The following is an 11,325-nucleotide window of genomic DNA, read 5'->3' as shown; positions in this document are numbered from 1 at the left end:
CCCTTTTTTTCTTCCTAGTAAAATGATTTGAGAACCAATATGTGCTTTTTATTAACGTAGTTGGTACAAGCTTTTTAATACCCTGTAGTTTAAATTTTATGTCTTTGCACAGAAATAGAAATTTTCACTTTAATGGGATTAGATATAGTTCTGATTAGTAGAAATTTTAAAATAATAGAACTTTTCAAGAGTTTTAAGATTACCTTAAATCATAAAAATCAAATGCCAAGTGTCATCTAGGTAACATAATTATAAATAAATGATACTGAAAGAAAATAGTGTATTAGTTTTTCTTTTTTGTAAATAATCGGCTCTGCTATTTGAACTCAGTAAAGACATCATAGCCTGTGGGCAATCCAAGAGAAAACCAATGAGATGGGCTCTTCTTTCAGTTTCCTTAGATATGCAATTCAGGCCAATTTCCAACAAGTTTGATGAGCCAAGAAAAGGATGGAAGTCTGCAATAGTGCAGACTGACAGCCTGATAAGTGAAATTATATCCCTTAAGGAACCAAAAGCAACGTAAGGGGTTGCTGAACTTGTGATTGAATTGTCTGGAGCTCTCAGTGGGTGCCTTGAGATGTTGGTAAGCCAAATGAGATTCACAACACAAGAGTGCCCAAGGTCCTGGTCCAAAACCCTGTAGAGTACGGGTAAATGCTTATCTAATCTCAGTTGTTTCAAGAAGCCTTTTTTTTTAAGTGCCAGACTCACAGTCGAATACCAAGTTGAAATCAGTGGGAGATAGAAACAAACAAACAAAGTGATATTAGTAGATGTTGCACCAGATGCTAATGAGCATGATAGTCTGGAAGTATAGGAAGCAGAAAACCTGATACTTAAAAGGCACAGACCGTTGAGCTTATTTCTTATTTAAGCCTCTAGTGGAAGACTATGAGTGAACTTGAGCAGCCTTGAAAAGATAAGGAAATCAATAGAACTTTAGGCTTCATCCAGCTTTATGAAGAGTGGCAAATAAAGAAAAAGATTGTCTGGTATAGGATGCTCTATCTATGTTCTCTTTTGAAAACAGTATCATAATTTGGGAGAAAGGAATTCTCACAACAATGTTAAGTTCCATAGGCCAAAAACAGAAAATTCCCTTTTACTAACTGACTACAGTAATGACAGGTTTAAATATTTCACTTTGTAATTGGCATTACAGACAATGCCTATAATTTCTAAATGTGAGATGCTGTTTGATTTCTTTCCCACATTTGAAACTATAGATTGTCCCCTGGTTGAAATAATCTTCTTCCTCTGCTTCCATAGAATTGTATGATTCTGATTCACCTCTTCCCCTCCTAGCTTTTAGTTTCTTCCACTGTATCAGTTAGCTACTGCTGTAAAACAAACCACCCCAAAACACAGCGGCTTAAGACAGCACAAGTTATTCTTTCGCACAATACTGTCAGTTGTCTGGTCTAACTAGATGGTTTTTTTTCCGTATGCTGTTGGCTTGGGTTCGTTATACAGCTGTGTTTACTGGGAGCTCAGCTGAGACTGGAACACAAGTTGTCCTCACTCACATCTTTGGCTGTGATGTCTAGAACTGGTTATCATATCTGTGGTGACTGCAACGAGCTAAGGTTGGCTGGACCTTTCTTCCCATCGGGGTATCAGGCTTGGTGGAGCAGGCCTCTAAGATGACAAACATGGTGCAGGAAGACCTTCCAAGGTCTAGGTCTGAAAATCATCCCGTGACATTTCTACCACCTTCTATTGGTAAAAGCAAGTCTCCAGATCCAAGGGAAAACAAAGATTTAAGGTAAGGGGCCACAGGCTGTACCTTTTAATGAGAAGAATATCAAAAACAAACAACAACAACAAAACCCAAAGAATACAGCCACATCCATCTACTTCTCTGTCTTATTAACCAGTAAGTATTTCTATTGCTGAAGAATTAGACTTTAATTTCTTTCTTCTCTCTTTCTAAATTTCTTTATTTAGAGAACCTTGTCTGAAAGTTCTTCAAGTATCACCCAACACTTTCTATATTCTGACCCTACTGAATTGATTTTTAATCTCAGAATTAGCCAAGCTGTTTCCCATGACCTCCACTCAAAACATCCTCTTCCATATGACTCTTCTCTCCTCAGCTGATTTACTCCTAGTCACTCTTTAGGTCTCAAATTAAACATCATTTCTTCTAGAATGTGTTCTCTGATTATCCAAGTCAAAGTCATTTTTACACTCCAATAATATGCCATCTTTTTTCTTATTCTTGAATTGAATTCACTCTGTGGTGAAAGCCTCTAATATGAGCACCCCCTATTAGATAAAATTTGTGTCTAGGTTATTAAATAATCTCCTAACTTTCATTCCTATTTTCTGGCAATCTATTGCTAGTTATTCCCTAAATGACTAATTATTGGCTAGCTTCAACCATGGGTTAATCTTTAAGAAAAGTTTGTATTGTATCACACAGAATTGACAATCAACATGCATTTGCATAGAAGTTAATGGGTTAATAAATATACAAGCCCCTGCTCAAAGTCTTTCAATGGCTCCTGTTTATTAAAATGTACATCCTCAGCCCCACCAAGGAAATCTTTTCATAACATGACCCTCTTATGCATCAAAGAATATGTCCTTCTGTTTATCAATGCACACTTGCTTCAGTTTTTTCCCCAATATCCTTGCTTACCACTGCTTTACCTCTTATTCTTGGTTGCCCCCCTTGATGCATTCTTTCAGATACAGGTCCCCATATTATTAAAGCATAAGATGACAGTGACTTAAATAAGCTATTTCTTTCTTTTTTAAATTAATTTCATGTTTATTCATTTTTGAGAGAGACAGAGGCAAAGCACAAACAGGGGAAAGCCAGAGAAGGGGAGGGAGACACAGAATCTGAAGCAGGCTCCAGGCTCTGAGCTGTCAGCAGAGCTTGACGCAGGGCTTGAACCCACAAACTGGAAGATCATGACCTGAGCACAAGTCAGATGCTCAACTGACTAAGCCACCCAGGTGCCCCAAAAGCTACTTCTTTCTTACACAATGACAAACATAATGATTCCAAGTCTGATATTGGAAGGCCAGTGGTGCTGGGAACCTCTCTTCCTCCCCACCTTCTCCATATGCAGCTTTTATCTTAGAACTTAAGATGGCTTCCCTAGCTCCCACCATCACATCCACATTCCAGCTGGGGGAAAGGGTGCAGGGGAAGTGATGGTTGTGTATTTACTCTTTTAAGAAATTGCACACATCCCTTAGCTCATGTCCCACTGACTAAAATACAGGCACATGGCCACATTTTGTTGCAAAGAGGTGACGGAAAGTAGAACTTAACTGGTATCCATGTACTCAACTACAATTTGAAGTTTCTATCTATCCCTAAAGAAGGAGAAAATGGACACCGGGTATAAAAAGTTGTCTTTGCTACACTTTTATTTACATATTTCAAAGCTTAACATATTCTGGAGTGGGACAGAGCAACATTCAAACTCCAGATCTGCCTCTTTCTAGTTGTATGACCTTACACAAATGATTTAAACTTTCTTATCTCACTGGTAAATGTGAAAAACGGTATACACCTGTCAAGGCTAGTGAGAAGACTGTGCATATAAAATACCTATCACTCATTTTGCCTTGTTGCATCCATGAAAGCAAGGTGGGTCACCAGAAGATCTACTGAAACCATCTAAGTAAATTTGCCCAGGCTTCCACTTCTTGCCAGGTCAACTCGAACTGGCATGGACTGATCCAGAAATATGGCCTCATTATGTACCACCAGTGTTTCCGTCAGTACACCAAGAATATAGGCTCCATTAAGATGGATTAAGTAAGCCTCCTTGAATGGGGCATCCAAGATTCCTACATTAACTGCAGATATCCAAGATACCTACCTTAATGCTAATTCACGGTACATAAAATAAAAATACTTCAATTATGGAAAAAATCACCTATCATAGCAACTGACGCATAGTAGGTGCTCAATACATGATGGTTACTATGGTGATTATATTGTACTACTTCCTTTATTAAAACTTACTGAGTGCCTCAGCCTTACTTTAAGTTTCACACATAGAGCAATCAGTTCCATGCTATCAAACAGATTTTCCCTGGTTTCTTATGTGGTGTTTGTCTTTTCAACTATGAACAGAAGCCATGTGATATTTTTGTTCTACAGACTTTCCTTATGTTGCCCAATCCCACATATAATAAAATAATTAGTCAAAGTATTTCACAATCAGAGTCAATGTTAAACAACCTAAGATCAAGAAACAAGAATATCATCCATGTTATAGGTTTTCATTTAATATTGAGAAACATAATTATAAAATAAATGGGAATATAAGGAAAAACAATGTGGTATAGCAGGCTTTTATTGCCATTAACACTTTCAGGAAGACTTGTCCATCTCTTTTATAAAGAGATGAGAAATCTTAGCAACAATGATTACTTAATCTGAGTTAACTATGGGGAATTATGTAATATGTCTGAGCCTCTGTCTTTTAATCTATAAAATTAGGTATAGTGATTCCTAATACATTGGGTTATTATGAATACTAAATGAGATAATGCATATAAATTACTTTGTATGGTGCCTTGAATACAGCAAGGACTTCATAATATTAAGCAATTATTGCTGTTGGTGATGGTGTTCCGTACGTTGCTCTTCATAATGGATGTTGCCTTAATTGAGTGACTCAGGTGTGAGAGATTCTAAAAATTGCCCTTGATCAAATCGAATTGAACATATTGAATGGAAATGAGTATGTTATGAAATTAATTGACACATGCCCATTTTCAAGGTTTACATATAATCACCAAATTCATGATCAAAGGATTGATAGAGATGAGTAAACAAAGAATCAGTCAGCTGGGGGAGGTCAACCACGCCTTGAATGGCCATACAATTGTGAAGGACCAACTAACTGTTCAGCCTAACACCAGAGCTCCACACCAGTCTAGGGTGGTTGTGTACACTTAAATGCAATGGCTGCATGGCAAGCACATTTGTGGTCCTGCTCAGTGAGGCAACCCACTGTCCCTGTTGTTTTTTCTTTTTCCTTTATAGTTTATTGTCAAGGTGGTTTCCATGTAACCTGGTCTCTTATTTGAGAAATGCACTGAGTCCCCTAACTGACAGATTCTTCCATATAACACAAGAAATTGCTATCTCTTACAGTGGGTTTCTCACTGAGTCCTATTTGATCTCCTTGTCTGGTTAACAAAGGCTCCATTTGTCCTTAAAGTTAAGATGTAGTTCCTGCCACCAAGGAATTTAGAGATGTTATAATAGAGGTAGGTACTTGTTGTTTAGAAAGTAAAAAGAGTATCAGAGATAGATACCCCACATTTTTCCCAGGAGAACCTGGTTCAGGAAGGAGATAAGTCAAGGCATTGATTAGATTGACACTGAAAAATAAATAAACCCGTCCTCCCTCCAATTAGAAGTTAGCTTGGTGGTCATTAGGAAGATACCACTTGACCACTTGATTTCGGTATTTCACCAAGCTGTAGTAATATGTGTACTTCAAAACCAGGTTGTACTATCAGTCTTACTTTATCTTCTAGGGAAAAGCCTTGAAAATTTTAAATTATGTAACATTGAAAAAAATATATTTCTGGAGTGCTTAGGCAGCTCAGTCTGTTAAGCCTCTGACTTCTGCTCAGGTCCTGATCTCACAGCTTGTGAATTCCACCCCCGCATTGGGTTCTGTGCTGACAGCTCAGAGCCTGGAGCCTGCTTCAGATTCTGGGTCTCCCTCTCTCTTTTCCCCTCCCCTACTCATGCTCTGTCTTCCTTTCTCTCAAAAATTAACATTATAAAAATTAAATATATATATCTTCTTTATGGATATTGTCATGATTGTACTTAATAACTGAATTTTTTTCTAAAAGATCACGTTAATTCCTCTTCTGTGGTTCCTGGGCTGGTCTTAGAAACCTTCATAGTATTATAGGGATTTAGTTACATTACTTAACCATATGGTTCTATAAATTGGTAGTTTTTATGAAAATAAGGAAAGTATTTTGAAACAACTAGGTCGTTGTGTATATTTTGTTTATAAGCAACTCAAAATTTTGTGGTTTGAATTTTATTTATGGCTCATTAAGCAATGCTTTCAGGTTCACAAGTGCTCTGAGAAATAAAGTTAGTGAGAAAAAAATAGAAAGTGATTTTTAAAGCATTTATTTTAAGGTCATCTGCTTTCTATTCTGCAATCCATTAGTGCGTAAATGGATTTAGATTTAAAAAGATATTTTAAAAATGGGGCATTAGAGATTATGTCCCTGTAAGAACCTCATTTTACAAATTACTTCAGCATTTCAAAGTGAAGGAACCCAATCCAGGCAGAGGCAGGAACTGAACCACTGAGTTCACTGCCTCCCAGTCTACTGGGCTTTTTCCTCCGTACCAAATCGTCATTCCTGATTAAGAAAGAAAGATAAGTAAAAGGTAAAACAGCTATTATTTTTAGTGCTTCTGAAAGGTGCATGAAGAGCAGGACTTTGACAAGTTTATTCAAGGGTAAACCACTCCAGGAAAACTTTATTGAGATGTAAATGTCACAGAATGATTATTTACAATAAAACAACTAACAAAACAAAGAAAATACTGTTGTTTAATAAATCTTTTGGCCTTTGGAGGGTTAGCATTTGCAGTTTTGACCCTGTAGGCCCATAACATGGTCTAAGGTTGGAGTTTGTGTCTACTCATTATGGTTATTTTTGTTCCCACTTACCTTTGAATATACAATAAATCTTCTGAGGATATCGTTTGTGGAATTTCCAACCCCAAAGGGAATCCATTTTTTAATTTTCAGAATGAAAATAAAAAGAGAGTAAAGAAATCTTAAAAAAGTATTCTTCATACCTTTAAAATAATTTTTAAATTGTTCTTTGTGTATTTAAAGAATCACCAAGAACTAAAGGGAGTCCCTAACATTTTCAGATATGGGGGAAATAACATACCATAACGTTACTATGAATTTTCAAAGGTTTGGAATTTTTTTACTCTTACATATAAATTCACTTTGTTTATAATGGTATTAGGTTAATAATTTATTTTATTTTGTTTTTCACGCAATTTTTTTAAAAAATGACCACTTAATAGAGGCATACATGTATAAGGATAGATTTGTAAGCATCATTTACATAATATTTCCTGACTAAAGTTGTTGCCAGAGTGGGCACAACGTAGGTGTTTTGTTGTTTTTATTCCTAATCTTAAGAAATTCTGTTAACTAAAACCACAATTAAAAAAAAATTTTTTTTTACATTTATTTATTTTTGAGAGACAGAATAAGACAGAGTGTGAGCAGGGGAGGGGCAAACATAGAAGGAGTCACAGAATCCAAAGCAGGCTCCAAGCTCTGAGCAAGCATTCAGCACAGAGCCTGACACGGGACCCAAACCCACAAACCATGAAATCATGACCTGAGCCGAAGCCGGACATCCAACCGACTGAGCCACCCAGGTGCCCCTAAAACCACAATTAATAAGAATATGATCCACTCTGCTTTTAGGTGGAATGAAAATGACTAAAAATGTTGAATTGGGAACTTTTGCAAAAATTAAGGAAATTTCTCAAATATACAATCACAAGAACATATTTTAAATTTCTATTTATAAATCTTTAAAAGATTGAATTTCACAAAAAGTTACTTGCAAAAATTCACTATAGCATTTTGATAATCAATAAAATATTAGGGGCATTCAGCACACATAGGCAAGATTATATATAGCCACTGTTTTAGAGAAACATTTATTAGAGGTTAATATAGACTTACTGCTATCTAATATTTTATCAAATCTTATATTAGTCAACATAAAAATTACTATGGGAAAGTTCAGTTGTTTTGATTATTTAGATTTCTTTGTTTTCCTAGTTTGTTATCACTACAGAAGTAATCTACAAAAAAAAATAACTCCTCTTCATTCAAAAGGAAAAGTATATCTTTACTGTCACCCATGGAAAAGATACAATCTCTTTTTGAAATAACAACTTTGGGGGAAATGTGCATTTTTTATGACTTACCATTAATTCTTAATGGATAAGTTTCTAGAATTTATCTGGGTTGTAAAAATTTATCTTTTCAAAAAGAAACACAAGGAATAAATTAATGATACACTTATTCACTGTCCTAACTCATGGGTTCCAAAAGCATGTTGGGTTCTCCGCAAAGAGGCCAAAGGGAGAGTGATCCACAGGTAAATCAGGAACGGAGCCTGGTCTAGGTTAGCACTGATACCCCAAGGGTTCACCCAGAAATAGGAATAGAAATAAAGAGGGGTTCAAAAGTGTGACTTTCTCTGAGAAAGTATGACATTTGTAGTCACATAGGTTACATTTGTCTGCTTGTTTTTCAGCGAAAACATTTTTTGTTGGTAAATAGACACTGAAAACTTGTTTTATTCCACATGTCATGCAAAACAATTAACCTTACTCGTTGTTTCCTGTCTAACTGCTCATTATGACAGAATTGTTTTTGAGATGATTATAAATTTTAGAAGGTACAGTGACTGAAGTAGTAAAAGAATTCAGAAGAGCAGCTGTAAATTCGGTAAAGCACCATGTAGCACTATCATCCAAGGTCCCTCTAGTGCGATTAATTCTAACAAGGCTGGAGCTAGATGAAAATTTAGAAGTATCTGGAGGCGAATGGGGCATGGAGGTAGCAATGCTAAAGCCCTAATACCTCACCCTGGCTCGTGGTAGGATGAGAGGTGTGGCCACCAGAGAAGGTGAGTGAGAAGGAGCCCAGTGTGGTTGAGTGACTACCTGAAGGTTTCCAGTGCAGCAGCGTATGAATAGAGACCAAGCACTGGTACATATAGTAGTAGTCATTTTCCTTAGCCCAATTTTCCTTAAGAAAATTAGCAGCTTTCTGTAAAGTTTCCTTTCTAAGAGAAATGAATGCTGGGTTTCATAACAATAAAAATAAGTTATGTCACGAACTTGATTTCCCCCCCGCAAGGGTTGTTAAATTGAAAAGAGTTTTAACATTTTAAGACTTCTTATGTTCCTATTTTTTTGCCAAAAGCAATGTTCAAGATCAAAAATTAATTATAATGTAAATCTGTGGGTTTTGATAATTACAAATAGCATGCAGTATACAAGGCTATCTTTTTCTTTGACTAAAATTCAGATACACTTTAATTTGACATAAAGTTTTTCCCCCAGGCATTGTGAGGACAGATGCTATTTGGCAGGCATCAACACACCGGATCAAGCCTCTTCTGAGTCCTTTATGAGAGCATTGGTGCTTTGGTCGCACTGCATTTGGACCTAACACCTGTGATAATTCCTCATCCATTTCAAATTATGCCCACTAAAGTTTGGCAGGTCAGCTACCAGCCTGAGTTGTGACTGCGTTGTAAAGGAGGTGAAGCCTTTCCGAGTACTTGGCAGAATAACCAATACACATACATACCACTGGAACCTGTGATTCTTTGAACTAAACTCCATAGCAGTGGCTTTTAAGAATCTCTGTGCAATGGGCACCTGAGTGGCTCAGTCGGTTAGGTGTGTAACTCTTGATTTCGGCTCGTGTTATGATCTCATGGTTTATGAGTTCAAGCCCCACTTGGGGCTCTGCTTGGGATTCTCTCTCTCTCTCTCTCTCTCTCTCTCTCTCTCTCTCTCTCTCAAAATAAATGTTTTGGAGTGCCTGGATGGCTCAGTCAGTTCAGCATCCAACTTCAGCTCAGGTCACGATCTCACCATTGATGAGTTGGAGCCCTGTGTCGGGCTCTGTGCTGACAGCTCAGAGCCTGGAGCCTGCTTCGGATTCTGTGTCTCCCTCTCTCTCTCTCTGCCACCCCCAAGATAAATAAACATTAAAATAAAATAAATAAAAATGGTTTTAAATTATTTTTTTAAAGAAACTCTGTGTGATCAGCTCTTTTTTTCCCAGAAGCTCCCTCTTGGTGTCTTCCTGAGGAACTCTTAGCCCACTTACTACCCCCAACATGCCAAAAGCCCAAAACCTTTCTTGGTAACTCACCAGTGACTATGAACAAGTAGCCAGGGCAGAAGAGAAAAGATTTCACTTGTGAGACCTAAGTCAGTTTCATTCCTTTATCCACCGAATATTGTATATTATCTCTGCATTTTATTATTTTTTCTGAGAAATGTTCTACTCAATGAGGCAATATTCTTCCATCTTCAATTTCTAAGAGAGTGTGATTAAAATAATGTGCATATATGTTGAAGGGCAGAGGAAGGTATTGCACAATATAGATGAAATAATCATCAGTTTGTTTTACATTCTATGCATTTTTAATAAGCAGATTCCCATTTACAGGAATTAAATGTTCCAGATATTGATTTCAGAGGGATAATGTATAATATGAAAATAAAGTTCAGTAACATTATGTGATGATGTGTAATTCAATATAGCTAGAACCTTGGAAAGTGAAAAATGATGCTGTTCTTGTTGAAATATTTTAGAAAATCAAATTCATTCCCTGAAGTACATTATAATAAAATTGAAACAATGTTACATGATTTATAGTCTTCTAATTCCAGTTTTAAAGGGATTTTTGTATCAAAAGCAAGGGATTCTTTGCCCCTTTTTACTCAATCACATATATATTCTGTAATGACATAAGAAAAATCTACAAAGGGGGCATAATAAAGCAATTGTGACTTGCCAGAGGTTATACAATATAGTAATGGAGACAGCCAGGTTTCAAACTCAAAAATCAAAGGGTTTGCTATAACTGCCGGACCACTGTTCTCACCATTAGATACCCAGAAATGGCCAGGGTTGAGGGGGCAGCTTCCATGAATGAATTTGACTTATGAAATGTTGACACATGCTAAAGTGACCCAGGAGGAGCCACGACCTGGGAAATTTGTGTTTGGTCATTTATTATGTTGGAGAGTTGGTACTAAAGGATGGAAATTATTTTAGGGTAAAAACAGGAATGTTTGAACAATGCAAAAAGAAGCGTTTGCTGTTAGAATAGATGACGTTTGTTGCCTGACTACAATTCATTTTAAGATGACACAAAATGATGCTATAGAGACTACAGAGCTTTCATAAGAAAAAGAAACTCTTTGGTCACTTTTTCTCTAAATGGATCTCTTTAAGGGAAGTGGAGCTCAATCTGGAATGCTTAGAAATGGTTGCAAGGACAGATCATTTTAGAGCAGGAGATATTTAGAAATCAAATACTGAAGAAAAAAATGGAACTAGAGCAATGCAAAATGCAATTTCCTACTGAAGCCTGAAAGAATTTAACTGACCCCACAGAAGCACCCACTTCTCTTTCTCTCTTCCTCTGGAAAGGTAACTCAAAATTAGAAACTTGTAGGGGCGCCTGGGTGGCTCCTCGAGGCTAAGCCTCAGACTTCGGCTCAGGTCA

At 36.8% G+C, this 11,325-nt stretch overlaps 1 pseudogene; it reads left to right on the top strand.

Annotated features, from left to right (window-relative positions):
• The first annotated feature begins 1,655 nt into the window (after positions 1-1,655).
• Positions 1,656-3,784, top strand: LOC115287011 (annotated as a pseudogene).
• The last annotated feature ends 7,541 nt before the right edge of the window (positions 3,785-11,325 follow it).

This window comes from Suricata suricatta, chromosome 3, assembly GCF_006229205.1.
Source record: "Suricata suricatta isolate VVHF042 chromosome 3, meerkat_22Aug2017_6uvM2_HiC, whole genome shotgun sequence".
In the NCBI taxonomy this organism is placed as follows: domain Eukaryota; kingdom Metazoa; phylum Chordata; class Mammalia; order Carnivora; family Herpestidae; genus Suricata; species Suricata suricatta.
Note: the sequence above shows the minus strand (reverse complement) of the source record. Positions and strands in the feature narration are given on the sequence as shown.